Below are 21,482 nucleotides of genomic sequence, written 5' to 3' on the forward strand. Positions count from 1 at the left end.
GAGTGAGAGAGAGCAATGAAGGTCAAAGCCCGTCATGGCTGCAGGTGGCTGGTTTCCCCCTCCCGCCCCTCAGTAACCCATTCTCCACACACAGCTTTTTCACTCGCCAACTCATACTCTGTCTCACACACACACACACACACACACACACACACACACACACACACACACACACACACACACACACACACACACACACACACACACACACCTCAGTATCACTTGGTTTATTTTATTCTTGCATGGCACACACACACACACACACACACACACACACACACATCCAAATACTCCATTCAATTGTGTTCCTCCTCACATGCGCACGCAGCCCTGTTGTTTTGATCCTTCATTCAGCGCATCAATAGGAAGCTTCATCAAAATATTCACAGGCAGAGAAGCTCCCCTGAAGTTCAGATAGGGACACCAGCGCATGAACAAAAGCTAAAGCTGTTAGGCTGCATGGGCACTTCTTTCCTGGAACAAAAGGTTTTATCTGAGAATAATTTGTCTCGTATTGGGAAGTAGAGATTCAGGTGGTCAAATGACCACCAGCGGTCCTTTTTTGAGGCTCCTCATGGTTCAGAAAAGTCTTGCATTGCTGCCAAAATACCATATATGACCGTGTAAAGCTGGGGAGGTAACACAGAGATAAAAATCTCTGCAGAAACTCTTAAAAATGCCTGGGATAAAAGCAATTTTATTCAGTACTGCAGACAATTTTAGAGAGTTCTCATGTTGTAAAAAATGGAAGTGGGTGCAGGATACATCAGGAAAGTATCAATGTCTACCTCTACACACAAAAGGGCCCCATCCTGCTATGACCTCTCCCACCATCCTCCCCCTCCCCTACTGTGTCATTTACCCACAGTTTCTAAATGCTTCCTACGGCCAGAGTGGAATCTGCTCAGAGCTGCCTGGGCTTTGTGGCGGAAACATAATTAAAGTGGTGAAAGATGTAAAAGGTGAAGAATGGGGATGACATCAGGCCAATTTCACACTTGGCACTCGAATGGCTAGGTCCAAGCCAGGACTCTTGCCTCGCAACACAGATCAAAGCCCACTGTCACCGCACCAGTGCAGGAAAAAAAAGAGGCAAAAGGACACCTAACTATGCTAATCCCCAGGACGAATATATTTTAATCTTGTTAGAATACAAGTTAATGCTGTGGCTCAGTGGCTGAACTTTTTTGGCAAGAATGAGAGGTGGACAGAACTACTTTTACCTTTTCTACATGAGGTGCCTCTGTCTGGCACCGGATAAACAGTCAGAGTCTGAACAAACTTTCTTTTGGACAAACTCACCGTATTATCGAGCCACATACTGTACAGGGCAGCAGATAGCAGTGAAAAGGCAGTGAAAAGGCAAGCAACAGTTTTCATTAAGAACAACGATGGAAAAAAGAAAAACTGTGTCAGTGACCCCGGCTGAATCCCCACTAGGGCACCTAACATGCAAAGGAAATGAGTATTTTGTGGACTGGTTTGTCCCCTCTCACACTGAGCCCTTCTTTCTCAAAAGCACCTTGGTAACCCTTGATCTCTCATGTATGGAAGTCAGGGTGCTGGGGCCTGCAGAAGTTGACTAGGCAGACAATAGCAAGCGGATGCTTTCTGGAGAAGTCACACCCAGGCAACTCTCATTTCACACACCGTGTTTGAGTGACCCTTGAAAAAAAAGAAAGAAGATGCAAGACTTTTAAGCAAAGATTCTTTTTGTTCACTTGAAGAAATTCAGGAAAAAGAAAAAACATCAATGCACCTTTTCCCATGTAGCTACCATATTTGTTTCCTAAAGTAATGTTTTCTGCTCAGCGAGACCAAATTTTATGCTGCGTTCAAATTTCACAAAGTTGTTTTTAACACAGCATGAGTTGCACAGCTTGTTCTCTATACTGGTGGATTTATGGATGTGTCATATATTTTTAACAAAAAGATGGTAAAAGAAATATAGGAACAAAATAAGAGAAGCAATTACAGAATAGGAAATGTTTATTAATAAAAAGTTATTTAATATTACGGTCATAGTTATCTTACATTTAATTTAACATAAATACATCATTTCTTGCAGTTGCACCTTAAGTTGAATCATGTCTTTTGCAGAATGCGTCTGGTGTAACACTGACTACGGCTTTGGATGAACTCTTGTCTTTGATTGCTGCTACAAAATATTACAATAAGCACTTTAGAACTAAAAAAAAACACCAACTTTTAAAATAATTTCCTAATATGTCTTATGGGTCATCTTTTTTGGCAAGTGGAAGCAAATATCTTGCATGGCACAAAACACAATGTTTTCTTTTGGAACATCTGCAGATATCAATTTCTGAATGTACATTTACACCTAAAAGCAGCAACTACAAAAATTATTTTCACTAATCATCATTATATTCTTTAAATTTTGCATTGATCATTTATTGTTCAGACATTAGATACACAAAATCCCCAAACACAAAATGCTTAAACATTATCATCAGATTAACAGTTTTATCTGATTAAAAGTCTAAAATCTATATATTTTTAAATTTGTCAGTACATGAATATAACAAAAAAAGGCCAGAAATAAAACAGATATTTTATCGCAATTCAATAAATTCAAAAATTTCTTCTCAATTGGACACCTTCTCAAACTGATCAGGTATTTGCTCTAATAAGAAATCCTGAGATGTGGATAACATTTTCCAGGCCCCTCATTTTGAGTCCATCGTGTACAAACGTTACACCATCTTTAAGTATTGCAACACCTAGTGCTGCAGCTGATTAACAGTGGAACATTTTTCTACCATTTGACCACATATCCTGTACAACAGCTATATTAATAAAGATTTTCTCAATCATCAGCTTCAGTTATTTTAAGTGAAAAAAATCAAAATGCTAATTTGAGTGAATATGCCACTTTGCAACTTCAAACCTGAGTAAAATTTACCCTCAGTAATGAACAGATTTATGTTTCCTTGCATGAATGTGTTATTTAAGCCATATGTAATGCACTGGAGTAAACAGTGTATACAAAATTTGTGCTGAGTTTGTCTAAAACAGGTCTGTAACAACATCACAAAGCCAAGATTAAAACATCAGCACTCTGGTGGAAGAGAAATGCACACAAAGGTATCAAAGGTATCAATTTGTAATGTGCGCTTCATTATAATTTCAAAATGAGTCTAGCAACAACAAAAAAACGGATCCACTTAACAGAAAAACTCAGGTTGGTTCTGTTTCTCCTACATTCTTCTTCTACATACTAAATAAAGATGTACAATGTACAGTCATGCCAGTTTTGGCCTTTTTTTTTTTCTTTTTCTTTTTTTTTTATACAGAGTTTGTGTTGCTCGCTGACACACAGCCAGACAGGGTCAAGGATACATCTGACTCACCTCAGGCCCCCTTGCTTTCCCCAGGGACTGGCCTGTCACTCACTTTGTGGTTACGGATCATAGCTGACAGAGGCACAAAGTGAGAGCTCGATGCTGCATCAACAGTAGCAACATCATCACCAAAACCCATCCTTAGCATGACATCTTCCTCCTAGTACACCAGCTAGCTCCCTGCACTGTGGAAAGGAAATAAACACATTCACACCAAGAGGATCATAATAAACTGTCATTCAGCGAAAGTAGGAAGAGCTAAAAATAAAAATTTGGACATTTACCTTTAAATTTTCCACACTGCAGTTTGGATGTAGAGTGCCTTGCAATAGAGCTGTTAAGAAGAAGCTGCCAGTCCTGCAAAGGTTTAAAATGATTGGGTATAATGCTTAATTTCAGCCAGTTTACTGAGATTGGTTATATCCATCTATGCTCTGTGAGCCATTTTAAAAGGGTCTCAAGCTCATTGAAACAGCACTGGGTTGGTGTAGCGTACAGCCTTTAATTGGTATTAGTTAGATGACATAATAAGCACATTCACAGAGCTGTTTAAGAGCAAAGGGTTTCAAAAATCACTGATCGCACTACTTTGTTCTGTCAACATTAAAAATGAATATGCTCGCTGAAATACTGTACTGTATCACTTCAGAATACAAATGATGCAGTGGCCAATGCGTGCAGTACAAACAAATACATATTATGAGTAAAATATGAATATTTTAGGGTTTTTTGTTTTGTTTTTTTAACATCTTTAGATAGTACACAGCAGAAAATCCTGTGTTAATCACACAGAGCCCATAAGCAGTTGTATAAACCTGTAGCCAAAAACATGAAGAATGGCAGCACGCCAAAGAGCATGTTCATGTTCAATTACAGTGTAGTAAGTGTAACGCCTAATAAAATACTGCATACGAAGGGTTCGCTAATCATATTAGCCCTATTACAAGTTTTGAAATCAGCTCATAAAGAAGAATATATGATTGTTTTGAGTAAAATTTCTCACAAACTGTTGCTCAAAACAGAGCGTTACAGTAAAATACAGATGGCGGATGAATCTGTGACAAAATTTGCTAACTATTCAGTGATTTCAGCAGCGTGTTCCAGTCTAGACATTTTCGGATTCACATTGTACTCAGACGACTGAAAACACCAAAAAATAATGATCTCGCTTTGAGCTGGCATACGAGGCGAGCTACAGCTCAGTCGACTGTGCCTTAGCTCACAGTAGTGGGCGTTTCCCTCTTTCTCCCTCTCACTCATTTTGCTGCGTGCTGCCATTTTAACTGTTCCTGAGTGGCAGGCGAGAGGGCGGGGTTGGAAGTGGCGGCCATGATGGTGGAATCGCTACACCCACTCCTGAGAAACGGCCTCAACATCAAAGCCAGTTCACACATTAGGCTATGTTCTGGTTCAGGCCAAAATCAGCGACTGTAGGCATAGGATAAAGAGCGACATGTGGTAAATAATAAAAGAAACATTTCACTGTGTCTGTGGCGAAACATTCCCATTAAGGAATAATGGTGCTAATTATTTTCTTCTAAGCCTATTAAAATAGTTTGTTTTGGGGTTTGTTTGTTTTTAAAAAGGAACAAAGAAAAAAAAATCTAGACATTTGTGCATATTGGCATAAAAATTCTAGACAAGATCTGATTTGCGTTTTTAAAATTCAAACTCTTCATTACTACTTTTCAGTGTTTGTCTTCTTTGGTTTCCAGATTACGTTTAAATCTTTTCCAAGGAATTATCTATGTATAAGCTCTGAGTAAGCAGAGATAAAGAGAAACACTGTGCCGGATATTAATTTGAGCAACTGAAATATAAAATTAAAAATGTGAAAAAGGTCGAGCAACATACGAGCATAACAATGTGTAACCACACAGAAAATCTGTCTCTCGCTCAACAAGAAGGCATTAAAGCCGCTCGGACAGACAAGTGCTACTCAGCATTTGTTAAAACTAAGCAAGTAACTAAATTGAATTTATATAACACATTTAAAACCAAAGTGCTTTCCAATAAATTAAAATAAATAAAGGGCCTAAAGACTGATGCTTCACACAAAAACAGCTTATGTTAGTAGTCAGTTTTTGTAAGTAAGAGTTTAATTAATATTTCTATTGGTTTTACCTCCAATTTATTGACTGAATATCACATTTGTAAATGAAATTTTAAGATTACTTACTGTGTATGATGAAGAAAACATCCAAAAGTGCATCCAGTAAACAGCAAAATCACAATACAAGTCTTCCATTTTGTGACCCAACTGAAATTATCATATAATATAACTAGCAAATAATTAAATGAATAAAAAAATAAAACCAGTTTTGCCAACAAATTCATGCCTGTGGTTTCTGAAAGCAGATTGCGCATTATGTAGGTCACATCCATACCCCGCCTCATTTCCCCACCTCCAACCCTGAAATTAAAAAGAAAAAAAAATGTCTTCCTTGGATGACCAAAGTAGCTCCTAACCAACTACAGTTGAGGTCAAAGTTCACCGTGTCCCCCTTGGCAACACCAGGGCAACAAACAACAACTGTGTCTAGACAGGTCATGGTACACCCCCGCACCATGCCCAACCCAACCCACTACCCCCTGGCTTCTTCCGGAAGGAGGTGTCAGCAGTAGCCAAGTACAGGGTAAACAGGGCAACGGGGTGGAGGGGGGTGCCCTTTGGCCCTCATGAGGTCGGATCAGCACCTCCACCCTCCACTGATCAAAGATCAGCATCCTTCATGCCAGGGCCTTGGTCAAAGGGGGCAGGGTCGAGAGATGAACTCTACATTTCTGTAAGCTAGAGGTGTCCAGACCCAATTGTCTTCTTTCACGGCCCAAAATGGACCCTTCCGGTGCTGCTGATTACATTAGGGAACGACAACCTCTTTTCAAAAGAAGCACCCAGACAAAAGAGGCGCTTCCGTGCCCCTCGCCATCTGGTCCCAAAATAACAGAAAAAGTCCTAGGGATAAAAAGCCCAGCCAGCACACAGCTTTAAATAAAAGGAAAGCTGTTTGAATAGATGGGATGGCTGGACAGATAAGCAAACATACAGTAAAGCCTCACATTTACGCAGAGATTGGAACCCAATCTACATCAGCAAATAAAGCAGTGTACATGGGCTCTGAGTAGAGGCCTGGAAATGGTATTCTGCCTGTGCACCAGCTAGAGAAAAGTGCCACACATATATCATCATCACTATTATTGGAAGATATACAACGCCAAAGGCCCTTGATCAGGTTAAACTCATTCGTAATGGAAATTAGATTAAAAACATTAAAATATATGACAGTTCTGAACTGGTAATACAATCTAGTCAATAGAAATTAAGATAAATAATCCAGGGCAGAGTACGTCAGGCACCACTGCACGAAAAAAGCCAATGTATTGGGAATTCAAAAGGATTTTCAACACATTAGGTTGATTGCTAATTGATTTGCAACCACAGACACTGTGTACTCTGTCTGTCGTATCCCTAGTAGTTCGTTTTTAGTACTTAGTCGTCTTCATCAGATGAGTTTCTATTTTGCATGTCGTGACTTTTGAATGCCCACGATTCAAACAAAGCAAAAAAACATTGATGCAGCTGATGTCAAAGATGATTTGGCCTATTTGCAGCTCAAGTTGCCTTGAAAGAGAAGAAAAAATGCTACTGACTAGCAGTTAGCACATTGTTATAGTGTCATTTATTACAGAGTCCAAGTAAAGAGCACAGTAATATCTTATATGGATAGTCACCATTGAAAAAATATTGTTTATTACTGAGAAATCTTTGTAAATTTGGGAAAATCTGAAATTAATTTCTCTAATTAAAGTCCTAAAAATGTTGACTCTAAAATAAAGCAACGGGAAGTTCTGAAACTATTTTTTTTTTCAAAGATTATGACCTATTACAATTAAATACACTTTTGTCCAAAGTGTAAACATACAGGCAATTTAGGTAAGAAACATGGGATCCTGCTGTCACCTATTCTATAAAATGGGACTTTTGGAGCTCTGTTTTGCTAATGCTAATTATGTGCTCTGCTATGCATGGCCCGTTTTTCCTCTCAGTTTAAGTCCACAAGGAAATTTGGGGGAATAAACAACCTCATTAGTGGCAAAGGTGATGGTGCCCTTGATCTTGAATGCTTCTGTCAGGAGAAAGGACAATGTGCAGCATTGAGAAGTAAAGTTAGATTGAGCAGTCTCCCCACTTGGGACTAACAGCTATGTTAAGAAAACTGATTTATTTTTTAAAATAAAAATGCAACTGCAATGTGGAAAAAGCACAGCATGAAACCCAACTTCAAACATTAGTCATTACATTAGATAACTTGTTTAGGCCCAAAGCTGCTAAAAGGCTCTCCAATCAAATACTGTCCATCAATCCGCACTTTGATTATTTAGCATTGCTGCCTCTTTAAACTCCATCTTCACAGATCAAGAGCTTAGCATTGTGTTTTAATTTAATGCTTTTATTTAAGGTTTAATCACCAAAAGTTTAAATATGAATAAAAGGGATGTAGGAAATATGAAATAATGCTAGTGCCGGGAGAAAATGATGATTTAATATCCAATGAACCTGAAGAAAAGTTTTAAATAAAGTTTCTTTTTCAGTTTTCTTTTAATTTTAGAGCCATTCTGCAAATATATGGCTGGTCTTACATAGTGCAAGTTTTATACAAAGATTGTTTTCCAACCTTTTCCATCTTTTCTTCATATGCTTCACTCTTCTTGTTTTCTTTTAGGAACTCAACCTAAATCCCACTCTAGTTTTATGTTTTAAACATCATACAAATAAGTAAAATGTGCGTGAACACAACCAAATAATTAAAAAATATGGCTGCACACTAAGTGATCCACATCTAAGCTGTCGAAAATGGTCAGAGGCTATAAATACACCAGCTAATTCATAAAAATGAACTGAATGCAAATGGAAGTCTGCTGGTAGGAATTCTGACAGCTAAATCCAGAGAGGAGTGGAAATTACCGTCGACTTCAATGTCTTAAAAGACCAACTCCACACATGACAACAAGCTCCTCTTATCCCTGCTGTGATGCAGCAACATCCTGCAAGATGATATTTTCATCTGTGTCATTTCTAGAAAAAGCTGTTCATATCGAAACAATATGAAGAGAATAAACGAAGGTGGTGAGGCACTGTGATGTGTAAAGCTCCAGAGTAAAATAAGATATCAAAATAAGAGTTTGTTTTATTTTTAATAAACACTCCAAAGTTTTAAACTTCAGACATGTCACTCTGATACATACAGGTATAACTGCTCTAAAATGCTAAAGACAGACTGCATTGATGTGCATTTAGACCAGAATTTGACATGTATAAATATGGCTCAGTCACTCAATTGCCAATGCTGTAAAAGTGTAATGATGTCGCTTTCTTCAAGCTGAAAGTCAAACCTCTATAACACAGGCAAACACAAATGCACATGCACAAATTCGTGGTTGATTTTCTTTGCTTTTTGTTTTCTCAAGAAGTACTTTTTGGCTTTGCAATTATTAATAAAGGCAGTTATAGACAAGAATATCAAATTACAGGACAGCTACAGTCAAAATGTGGAATCTGTCAGGTTTTTTTAAGGTTTGCATGCTCCAGGATGGCAATTACTGCTATACCGTAAATACCTCTCAATCAAGGAAACGTTAAAATTTGCATTAAATGTGCACCAATCGCATGCACGATATAGCTGTTAGCCAATTACCATCCACACAGCATGACAATTACAGATAATTATTATTTGCATGTCCTGAGCCAGTGCAACACTGTCATAAATGTTAGAGCTGGTTACTGCACTGTTCATTTTACTGTACATGAACTACCTCCCCATTATTTTTCCAACTAGGAGAAAAAAATAAGTAGAAAGAAAACAGCTACAACCAGAACTAAGCAAACTCTTCATACTGCACAGCAAATAGTCACACACTTGCTGAAAATTGCTACCATCTCAGAAAAAAACGTGTCAGACAAAATGCAAGAAAACAAAGCTTCTTTAGACAACAAACATGAGAAAAACTCTCTACAGTGCACTGACTCTCTAATCTTTCTATCTCACTAAGGAGAGTACACTTCCTGTTGCTGTCGTTGACTGACCTTTCAATCCACCAAATCATCTACAAACTTGTTTACCTGTGGCTAAAGCAAATCTAAATAACAGCAACACAGTAAAGCCCAACCCACCACTGAGTCACTGCATGGGTGTCTGCTGGGGGTTGCACATAACTGGCAGACACTAGCTCAGTGGGATAAGAGAAGCGAGTGTAACATATAGAGGGCAGGTGGTGCCAGTCATGTGGAGTACATGTGCGCCGTCCCAGTCTGTACCGTCTTAGCTCCATAATGAGTTTTTTCCTTTAGCAATCCCTAAAATTATGTCATCAGGCCTTACAGAGTACTCATTATTGACTGCAACAAACAAGCTGAAATAGCACTCAATCCTATGGAGACATGAGAAATGCATTCCAGGGAGGGACTTGAGTCGCTGTGTGAAACCAACAAGAACCAACATGACACCTGGCATTTTACAGCTAAAGTGGGTTGATGCACACTGCTGAGCACAGTAGCGAAATGGCGAGACATGCTTCTTAATTGTGCAGATTTGAGTGTAGTGTTCAAAATAAATAAATATTTAACATATGGTTGTCCAAAAAACCTGAAGCCTTCTTTTGGTTTTGCAGACAGATGAGGTTTACTAAGCTTAAAGAAGGAACTAAATCTTAATATTAGGAAAGAAATAGAACATTTAAAAACAGATTTTTGTTTTCTGGTGGGGTTTTTTTGTTTTTAAAGGATGAAATGTCTCTACAATTTTTTTTTAAGTGCATTTAAGTAAAGTTCATGCAATGCACAATGGGAGAAAAAGGTTCCTACAATAAGTTTTTCACATTAGAGACCATAGATTAAAAGCATAATGCAGTTTTTAGGGGAACAATTGTGACGTTGGAGCTGTGGGAAAATGTTCACCAATACATTAAATGTAAAACATCTACGTGTAAATCTAATATAAAGGTGACTAATTCAAAGCGCACAGCAGTCAGAACCTAACTTTTTAAATCAGTGTTTTTATGACAGCACAAGGTTTCAATGCATTTGGAAGAAAATTCTCATACACATTAAACATTAACATAAGCAAAACTTTTGCAGAAAACTCGAATACTGCTGAGCCCAAAGAAAACTTTGCTATTTGCTTTACTCGGTAGTTTTACAAACAAATACAAATAAAATACCCCTTTAATGTCGCTTGTAAAACATCGTGTAACACAACAGATTTATGTGCCGCTAGTTTGTAGATGCAAGGAAATTAAAAGGACACACCTTTGGAAAATATGTAATGTAATGAGCAATTACTCAAATGTACATCAAGTGTTTAGTAAAGGCGTTTTTCTAATTTACAAATGTGTGCGATGACTTCTGATTGCTATTGTGAATAAAGTCAAACTACAATAAGTAATGTAAATGATTAGTGTGTAGCGAGAGTTCTAATATTTAAAGTTAAGTATTTTTAGAGTTGGAAATTGACAGCTGGAATTTAAAAAAACGAATCTTATATAATACTAGACTAATAAAATCAAAGTCAAAAGAAACCCTGAAGAACTGATGCCGCCTGCATTTCTGAAGTCTTGCAGCATCTGTGCTTTCATAAAAGTGACATGTACCCTGACTTAAAGACTGTGCAAACATTTTAAAGAGGGTAATTAGTAAATAGTTAAAGGAAGCAATCACCTAGCAATGAAGATAAAAGGACTCAAAGGAAAACAAACTGGAAATGGGCTGGTACCATTCACATCACAGTCGGATTCCAGAGGTTATATGCTAAGTCCTGTTAAGAGTCTCAAAGGGCAAAACATTGAACACTGAGGACTTCTGCGTGAGTGTTCATAAAACCCAGCCTGAGTTTAAGCACACAAACATGAAAAATATCAATTTCACATTTGGTTTAACGCTTTCACACTTTGTGTCACTGACACCCAGAGAGAAGGGCTGTGGAAGACAAAACACAGCTCCTGGATAAGGATCATGTTAATGCCTATCAATTAGGATCAAAAAGGGATTAACCGGCATGGTTGCAGCAGTGGGATGGGAGCCCATGCAAAGTCACTGAATACTAGGGGTCAAACCCCCGACTTCATTAGGCCTGACCTTTCCACGCCATTGTGTGACAGAGAGATCCTGCAGTCTGTGGGTGCAGTCTTACCCATCTTTTAAGGTTTGGGAGTCAGATATGAGACATGCAGAAAAGCTGTTGGAGATAAGTGAAATATGAAATATTCACTTTCAAAGTCCAGGGAGACTTATTAGGTTACTGCAACTTAGTGCAGGTGGGTATTTACTCATCAACCCCCACACTCTGCAAAGGAAATCAGTTTTTCACCTTAGAGAGAAGTGAGATTTACTAATTAGTCATGGTGCAGCCTTCCCTCAGTATGATGTACCGCAGGGTTGATGAGCTCTAACTCTGTCTTGCCGTCTTAATTCACAAAAGGTCAAATGGCAGAATGAAAGCAGGTATTCCAGGTGTGTTCAAATAAGACCCAATTAGGGAAAAATGCAAGTGCACCCTCAAGTCTCAGAAATCCAGCTTTGAGGGAAACTTTTACCAAAGCCACCGCAGTGGTGAAATTTTAATGCTTTTGTATGTTAACGAAGCAGTTTTTGTAAGATATGAAACAAATGACAAAAATATAAAGCAGTAACATACACACCGATCTGCTCTACATACTATTTGCACCAAACTACTGGCTACTCCACAAATGACGTTTCTGACTTTTCCCTATAAAAGTATTTTGCAGATTTATTCTTACATCTTCATTTTTGTGAATATAAAGTTAATGCAACAAGTTACACTTTACCCCAAGTATGTCTTTTGTTAAAATAACCAAAATTTGTAGACGATGGCGATGTGTACTATATTACACGGAGGCAAGGAGGACTCTCGAACTGCCATATTATCATCTTACCAGATGTTTATACTCACTCATGGTGATAGTAGCTGATCAACCAAGCAGCTATCAATTTTAGAAGATGTCTTGATTAAAATATGCACAAAACAATATCTAATAACTCGTCACAATAAGAATGTGTTTTGTCTTCCTAATTACAAAATTCTGTCCTTTAATAATGATACGAGTCAAGCTTTATATAGTGACTATTGCACTGGTATACTATTTACTGCACGTTCAAACCTTCATTAGAAAGCCGAATACTGTTACGAACAATAAAATCTCCAAAAAGCATTGTGCAACATGTTAAACACTACTGTAAAAGCATACATGTCTTTTGACACAAACAAACTGTATAACTAAGGTCATTTTCAAAGCCGTAGTCCACTGTAAAATCTTATGTGTTGACATCTCAGAGAAAGAGTTACACAAGCAGAAGTTCACCTCAACCCAAAAGTTTCCTCCCAGAAGGTAAGTACTTATTGAGGCTGTTGCTCACTATAAGCAAGCACACAGCCTTGCAGTGCAGTCAAACAGTGATCACCCTATGACCTTGTTTGTATCGTTTATGAGGGTGTTGTAAATGAGCACACTCCATTTAAAAGTCAGAGGTGGTTTTGCAATCAAATGAAACCAGGAAGTACTGCTGAAGCTGTCAATGCAACGCAGCTGAGTGGGAACAGACATGCTGCGTGTGCACATCTTAAGACTGGCTGGATCACAGCTAGTTGTAAAAAATGCAAGCAAACACACTCCAGTCAACGAAAAGAGGTTATTTACTTACCTTCACAACTCTCAGAAATAACCGTGACATTTACATTGAAGTCAATGTGGAATTTCAGGCAGGCAGCCTTCTGCTAATGAAGAACTAATATTCATGTGATATGATGTTGTGGCTGCAGATTACATTCCCAACCTCAGTGAGTGTGTGCCGACTGTGATTCTTTAGTGATTTAGAATAAAAGAAAACTTAAAAAAAAAAAAAAAAGGTCTGTTATCTCCAAGCCAAGATCCTACTGTTGACCTAAGATCAATTCAATACTTCAAAAATGTTATTTTGGCTCAAAGCGACAGAAAAATTCACCAGATAAACAGCTTTTTATTATTCTGTTATTAAGGTTTAATGGAACCACTTAAAGAAACATTTTGAAAAGTAACATTGGATCAAAACGGTGAAAACAATTTAGGCTTATTAACAAAAGCATCTGCAGTCAAATGAACTAATAATAAATATTAATAAGTGTTCGACACAATCAGGATTTCAGCTGAAATAATTTCGTTTTAGTAATCATAATTTCAAGTGGAAACTATCTAAACCACCTGCATGCATAAGCTGAACTTAAGATGGTTTAGCATGGCTCATTTTTAAAATTCATTTAATTAATTTTTTAACAAAATCTAACAGGTCTGACATTAATCTATAGGTTTGGTAATTCTGACCTGCCTCCTGGCCTCATAACACCTAAACAAATGCATAAATCCAAAGTCCCTTTTCCTCTCTCTATTTTAATGGCAACAAAGCACAGACCCAGCTTAATGTTACTGACAGCCACTGCTGTGTTACATGGCATCAGAATACAGTGTGGCTTTACATAAGTGGAGGAAAACAAGTATTTAGTGGGTGGGTAAAGGTTAACTAAATAGTTTCGTAAGACAAACTAGCAGTTCTACATCGTTTTATACAGTACATTTAAAATAAACGTTGCAATGGGTGGACTTTACTTTCCAGTGCAGTCATTAGCTAATACAACTTCATTAAAAAGATGCATCACTTATAAGAGCCTGACTGAAATCTAACACACACAAAAATACAACACTATATCGCTCTAATATAATTTAGCGTCAATAAGCATAACTTTTCTATACTATTCTATAATATACAAACAATATTTTATTACACTCATTACATTTTAGAGATTTATACACTCTGCTCAATAAAATAAAAACGAACTGTGTTTAAATAAACGATTAAAAATAACTTCAATAAATACGAACAATGCGTAATAATCGTACAAATCAGAAATAAATTTGCTATCAAACCGTTAATGCCGCTAAAATTTTACTACAAAAAATATAAAAGGTTTAAGATGCACAACACGCTGGAAAAAAAACATTTTATTAATCGTGTAAATGTATTATGTTAATGCGCGTTTTTATTATCGCCGAATGCCTATAACTTTTCGACAATTTACAGAGCAAATAAAATTTAAAATCAAAAATCAAACAAACATTTATTGCTTCAGAATCTTCTCTCGAATGATCATTTACATGGCGTGACTTAGTGATCGTCATTTAAGTCTGATAGACTTCAATAAATAACAAATAACAAAATATGTGTATTGCACGTTTTAAAGCATGTATTCCATGTTAAACTTTTAATAGTACGTTATTAGAATATATTACGCTGGCGCTTAATTAATACTTTTGATTTAAATCTGAGGTGATGAGCATTTTCAGTAAATCATCTTAAACGTGGCATCAAAAACATTTGAAAGTCAATTTAAACATTTGAAAATGAAAAAAGAAAGCATTACGGCAATAAGAAAAAACACACTGCACTGAACAAAAATTAAAACTTTAAAAGACAAACTAAAATACTACTACCACTACGCTAAAAGTACGTTTCACATATACCCATAAATCTCTTTGACTGGAAAGTTTTAGTTCATACAAGTTGTGCCGTTTTCTGTTAGGATTTATGCTGAGAGCTCAGATTTCCTTTTCTACGTGCTACATTACAGTTCTTCTCTTTTGCCAGTGCCTAAACCTAAGATGGACGTTGATGGCTTTGCGATATCGATGGCTAAGACCGGCTGAGGGTCACAGCTGTGCAGCTGTTAGAGCAGAAAAGGGAAATGGATCCATGTTTTGGCAGACTGCCAGGAGACATCTTAAATACAGAGAAAACCTTGATTTGAAAAGAAAAAAAAATGACACACCATTGTCAAAGGAAACTGCGTCATTACGTAGCAAAAGCCTGGTGAGCTAAACATCCCACCATTTACAGGAGACAATGGCAGGTGCTGCTGCTGTACAGAGCAATGCTTTGAAACAGGCTCAGATTTTAGTTTGTATGTGCACAGAAATAACCCACGAAAAGCCTGTTTTTCCCAGACATCATCATGATGCTAGACCTCGTGACTGCACTTGTGGGTGGAGACAATCATCCAATAGAAAAACAGTATGAAGATTCAGAGCGCCTCTTGCATCAGCATTTTCCAGTCAACGCCTCAAGTATAACTTATAAGATCCATATCTATGATTATATTATGAAGAGATCAAAAATGTGTGTTGGTAAAAAAATAAAAAAAAAAAATAGTGAATGACAGCAGTGGATTTGATTAGCCAAGTCTCACCATCATATCATGCAGAACTGGCATTGCAGGCAGGAGCTCAAGCTCTGGAAATGCTGGTGTGCAGCGGACTGATATTTCCCTCAGGCAATCGCATTCACTCACTGCAGCACCTTAAAGCATTCCTTGAATTGCTTTTCTCAACTTTAAACGTGCCCAAATGTGCTCTAATGAACAGGTCAACACAGATCTTACCATTTGGGCGGGTATACTTCAGGGTCAAACATATGAAGGCATGACAGACTTCAAGAAACCAGGGCTCTCCTGTGAAAATGAAAGGAAAAAAAAGCATTACAGGACAACTGTGTGTCTTAGTCAACGCTCACATTCTTTTGCACCACACAGAACATAGCAGAAAACTGAAATGCCAAGGATTAAATTAAACACTTTGTTTTTTTCTTGTTTATCACAGCTTTCTTCAAACTATTCCAACTAAGTCTGCGGCTAAAAAGTCCCCACACATAAATGCCATATTGGCTAGACGGTAAGTGTGGCTGAAACAGTTTAAAAACAAATCGTAATTGTGCGGAAACACTTAAGCTGCAATCGTTATTCACTTTATGGTAGCTGACACAATTACAGATACATAATTTAGGAATGATTTTATTTGAAGTTAGCTTTAAGCGATGCATCGCTTTAATTTACAGTTTGATTGGAGGTAGTAGTGATTAAATAAATACTCATTTAATTAATATTGTGGTCACAGTTACAAATAATAAGTAAGACATTTCACTAAAACTGCATTACAAAAAAAAAAGAACAAAAAAAATCTGAAAATGAATCAGTAACGTATTATTCTGTGTGGCATACACCCCCAAAATGGCTCGCTATTCTGTGCTATTGTGCTACTGTAGGTAAATCACATATTTATTTATTTATTTATTTATTTTAAAAGGTATCAAAAAGAAATATAAGACTGCTTTGCGCGCATTTCTTACCTTTCTAATTGCATTTCCAATCATTTTTTGTCAGACACTGGTTCAGGTTAGGGACAGGCCTGCAAAAATACTGCATGTTTTATATGTGGCTACATGATCAACAAGCTCACAAAAACACCTGAAAAGGATGAGACTAAAGAAGCCGTCAGACATCAGAAGAGTATGCACTAAGTAGGTGTTAATGAAGAGATCTGTCCAGGCTGGTCACTGATATGGCAAACAGATAAACATCACAGACTTAAGCAGTGGAAATAACTCGTAATGTCAGAGGAAAGCTTGAAGCACTTTTACAAGTCAAAGTTAATACTGCCTGCCTCCCTCTCTTTAAAGAGGATTCTGTAAAGCATTACTACCGCAGCTATAATTTTTCAATAGCGTAATACCACTGTTATAAATCAATATCCACTTCAGGTGAAGCAATGCATCTCCCAAAGACATTGTACACTTTTTTTTTCTTCTGTTATCGTGCATCCCACTTTACAGCACTACCTGTGGTATGAACACACTGGCTGTTAATACAAGACTCATTCAAGTCTAAAGCGACAAAAGCTTTAAAATAAAAAATTACAAATCATAAAAACTAAAGTATAATCTTACAGACTACATCGTTATTCCAAGTAATGCTTTCTCCTATGTTAGGTTACTTTTTAGTAAACTATTTGTCTAAGACTCGCTGGATTTTTTATGAACACAAAAATATAAACATTCACACTCTCAAATTTCATTTTCAACAACACTGGAACACGACTGCATTTTGTACTGCGTATTCCTGTTGAGACCACAGCCTTCTGAAGGTGCTGGGCCAAATGCTCAGAAATGCTGAGTAGTTGCACGACAAATTTTGGAATACCCTGCAAGCCTTATGCAGTGATGAATCAGACAAAATGGCTACCAAGCGCCCCTATAAAAGACCGGCATGCAGCAGAAGAGAAAGAAGTGGGGAGGAAAGCTCTCAGATAGTCAAGAACTGCACAAAAACATTGCAACTTTCCATTTACTGGGTTGCACTGATCCAAGGATGCTAACTAGTAACAATCAATAATCGACCGAAGAAATAACTGAGCTGACGATTACAATAAATGTAGGTTTGAAAAAAAATCTGTGAAAAGAGCTGATATTCACTACCCCTTCTACCTTGTTGTCATTTATAACAAGACGTGTGACCATTTTTGCCACCGTTTTCCTCCTTTACGTTGATTCATATATACGTCATGGGTTGCAACAATACTTTAGCAGCCATCTTGCCCTAAAAGAGCAGACACTGAAAGGAGGGAGGAATTCTCCCCAAGTCATATGACCGCACTGTCTGCAGACAACTGCAGTGAAGGAGGAAAAGTGTCTAGACTAGTCTGTGGCAGCAGCACATCAGGCACACAGCCACAGTGGCACACAGATTACTTTGATCGTGTTGTTAAAGCCTTACCAATATTTCTGTTTTCTGTAAAGTCTTGTGTTTTAGGATAAGAAACTGTTTGACAAAGACATCTTTCGGTGGTCAAACCAAATTCATCCAGGCTGGGCTACAAAAGATGTTTAAAAGCACACGTAGGGATTTCAGTTTGGTGCAATACTGTAGCCATATTTATTACATTTATTAAAATATGTGTGCATTTTGAATATAGTATAGATTTCTAGATGTATTTTTTTTTATCCACAGTAAGTGTTTTATTATACTTTGAAGCTACAAAAGGGAGAAGTTCAGGTCAAATTCTGAAAACTTTTAGAATTCAAATATTAAATATCATGTTTTGAGGAAAATTTTCAGTTAATTTACACAGCTAACAACATCCTGCATAACATCAACCCATACTATAAGTCAGTTCAAAAATCTCTATCTTAGCCTAATGCGCACAGCAACCAACCTTTCTGTGCTCTTGTAGGCTGCCTTCTGGATGGTGCACTCCTCTTGAACTCCAGGGCTGAAGGGTGATTCCCTGCAGAGCACAAGCAAAGATAGGAAAAGAAGAAAAAGAATTCATACAGTGTTCATTTTCCACTACCCTGTAGTCACATATACGAATTTAGATTCCGTAAATGTGCGTCTACTTGCAAAAGAAATGCATTGTAACCAAAAATGTGGTCTTTTTTTTGTCAGTGTAGCTGAAAGGGTTAAACTGAGAATAGAAGAGTCCACCGAAGGCAGCATTTGCCTTCAGGTGTCTGCTGACTAACAGGTAGCTAAAGCGCGCATGGGGTTAATCAACAACCTCACGTCAGCAAAGGTGCATCACCTGCGTGTCTTCCTGAAGTAGTGAATGAGGTGAAGCCTCCATAACAAAAGAAGCTACTGCTAGTCGAATTTATACAAGTAAATAAAAATATCACAATATGCGTTATTTTATTATTTTTTACAGTCTGCTACGTAAAACAAGCTGCCTTAGATTTTAAGGTCTGCAATTTAACTGTTTTCTGTTTTTTTTATTTTTTTATTTTTTAGTCAAAAACACATAGCTAACATTCACAAATAAACAGGTTAAAAATGAATTTAAAAAATAAATAAAAAATAAAATAAAATAAAAACCAGCTGTGTAATGCTGCAGTACACTGGGCAACTCTCACTCTGACGCTTGCCGTACCTACCTGTGCATAAAGAGCTGTCTCCTGATAGACTGCAGAAGAAAAAACTTTCACAACGTTTATCTAGAAAAAAAATCTACATTTTTGCCAGAGCGTGGCGACTGGTGGGCGAAGGCGCTCGAGGAGGAGAGCAAAGATCCCATTTTCCAACAGGCGGCTTCCTTGTAAATGAACACAGATATCTAAAAGTCCATTTTCAATTTTATCTATTTCAGACAGACTCCAGACAGTCTCCAAACGGTTACGTGCCTGGTCCTGCATGCGCGTGCACGCCGAATGGCGCGGGAAGCGGCGATAACAGATCGAGAGCGACAGCGCGAGCGGCCAATGGGCAAGACGAGTCGAATCTAGTGTCCAATAATAATGGGCCATAAGCGTAAGCCCCGCCCCTCCTCCTCCTCAGCCGTCTGTTGACAGTGCACTGAATAAAACAACAGTCTGAGTTAAGCAGTTCATTGCGCTGAGATGTGGGTCACTGACTGCAGCCTATCCACGCTGGGAAAAAGGCACAGATGCATGGTGTTGTGTATTCAAGAAAAAGCATATAGTCTAAAACAGTTAACATTTTAGGGTTAAGACAGTTATATTCATTCATACCCTTTTTTAAAAATGTAGCATGTTCCTCAAGATGGATAGATAGATGTTTAAATACATATAAAGGCCAGACAGCTTTGATAGATAAGGTCTGCATAATGCTAGAGTTATTGATTTTATGCACAATGATGAAAAAGAAAGTTGTTGAATACATTAACCCTAATAGTTTCCATGTTGCCAAGGACTTTCCCCTTATTGAGAAAACTGAACCAATTTGAATCTCCAAATCAGCATCAGAAGGTCTCGGCTGATTTTTTTTTTCTTTCTTTCAAAGTTTCATTCATTCACAAAAATATTCCTACAGACCATTACAGCCCACCCCACCCCATCCCACAGCCTTAGCATCACTTTCTCCAGACAGCTGCTGATCCTTATGAACTGACATCTAAAACTCATTGTCTGGCACAAAACAACTTCCAAGTTGGCATTTATATTCTGTCAAAGTCTACACAAGGCATACAGGCGAGTTTGTTGTAAAGAACCTCTGTCCTTTGGGTGGAGAATAACAAGTCTTGTCTCCTTCGGCTTTGCACCCTGTAATTTGCATTGTTATGGAAAACCGCTGGATTTGGACAGAGCACAGAATCATTGAGGTCAGCATAATAGAGTGTGACAGGTCCCCTTTTCAAATCTATTTGGAAGTAAAATCAAAATTCCTGGGAAAGTAGATCCATGGAGCATAGAAATATCTTATACAGCTTTGAAAACAGATGTTGTGAGTGAACATGTAATGAGGTGTGGAATATATGTATTGATATGGACTGCACCTGCAGAGGTTGGGAGGCTGAAACACCAGACCTTTATAATGTCAGAAAGCATGTTATGGGCTATAAAAGCACCTGCAATGGGTCTTGCCAGATACAATTTTGGTTCCAACTTGGAAACTATTATAAATATGGGCTTGTTAAATTTCAGCACAGTATTGGGTGTGTCTGCAAATTCGCAATGCTTTGGATAAACAGCTTTTCATATTAGTTTAAAAGAAAAAATAAAGGCAAAGTCCGCATTTTGTCTATCAGTAGCTGCAGTCTATTAGAATTCACCGACTATATTTCACTAACAAAGTCCCGTTACACTTTCTCAAATTAAAAATCTCACAGCATATCCCCTCCATCACCCTGGCTTTCAGATATTGACCTTGTGGTGCTACAAAATAGCTTCTTCCTCACTGCGGGACCCCATAATGAGCCAATACAATGAGGCTTCAGTTCACTGCTCACCTCTCTTTGGTGTCTCTCGGGGTCTTTGTTGACGTTTGTCAGCCCAAGAGGAATTTGGGGGTTAGAATTCTGCTGTAGTCTAACGGCCAGACTCAGACGAAACTTTGACTCCCAGACTTAAGCACAAAAGAGGGGGAAAAAATAGCGTTGAGATAAGCAGGCTGTGACCTTACAGGGAAGAAAAATCAAAGGAGTGAAATGAATAAAGATAAGGCCAGATTTTGAATTTCAGCCAAAGTGACCATTTGAAAAGGACAAGAATTTACATGACAGCTGTACTCTGTTACATTAAAACTGAAAACCAAGCACTTGTTTTTTTGTTTTTTAACTTTGACAGCTTTGCAGCAAATAACAGATCTGATGAGTCATGATACCTGCCTGCAGGGGAAAGTAAAGCTACAACTCATGTGAGTGATTCAGATGGCACATTCAGATGCCACCTCCAGATATCAAAACATAAAATTTGACTGCAAAGCAGATCAGAGACCCCCACTGAAGAAATTCCAG

At 37.8% G+C, this 21,482-nt stretch overlaps 1 long non-coding RNA gene across 3 annotated transcripts; it reads right to left on the minus strand.

Moving 5' to 3' along the window:
* Positions 1-1,971: 1,971 nt before the first annotated feature.
* On the minus strand, positions 1,972-19,698 carry LOC113029124 (uncharacterized). 3 transcript variants are annotated; one of them, XR_013911304.1, is made up of 7 exons: positions 19,165-19,698; positions 18,447-18,518; positions 16,585-16,643; positions 15,842-15,910; positions 15,650-15,759; positions 3,647-3,719; positions 1,972-3,547 (listed from the first exon to the last, which is right to left on the minus strand). It is a non-coding gene; the product is annotated as an uncharacterized LOC113029124 (long non-coding RNA). The 3 variants fall into 3 exon arrangements; XR_003273349.2 differs by lacking the exon at positions 15,650-15,759; XR_003273350.2 differs by having other exon boundaries at positions 1,972-3,719.
* Positions 19,699-21,482: the final 1,784 nt, after the last annotated feature.

This window comes from Astatotilapia calliptera, chromosome 9, assembly GCF_964374335.1.
Source record: "Astatotilapia calliptera chromosome 9, fAstCal68.1, whole genome shotgun sequence".
NCBI classification, from domain to species: Eukaryota; Metazoa; Chordata; class Actinopteri; order Cichliformes; family Cichlidae; genus Astatotilapia; species Astatotilapia calliptera.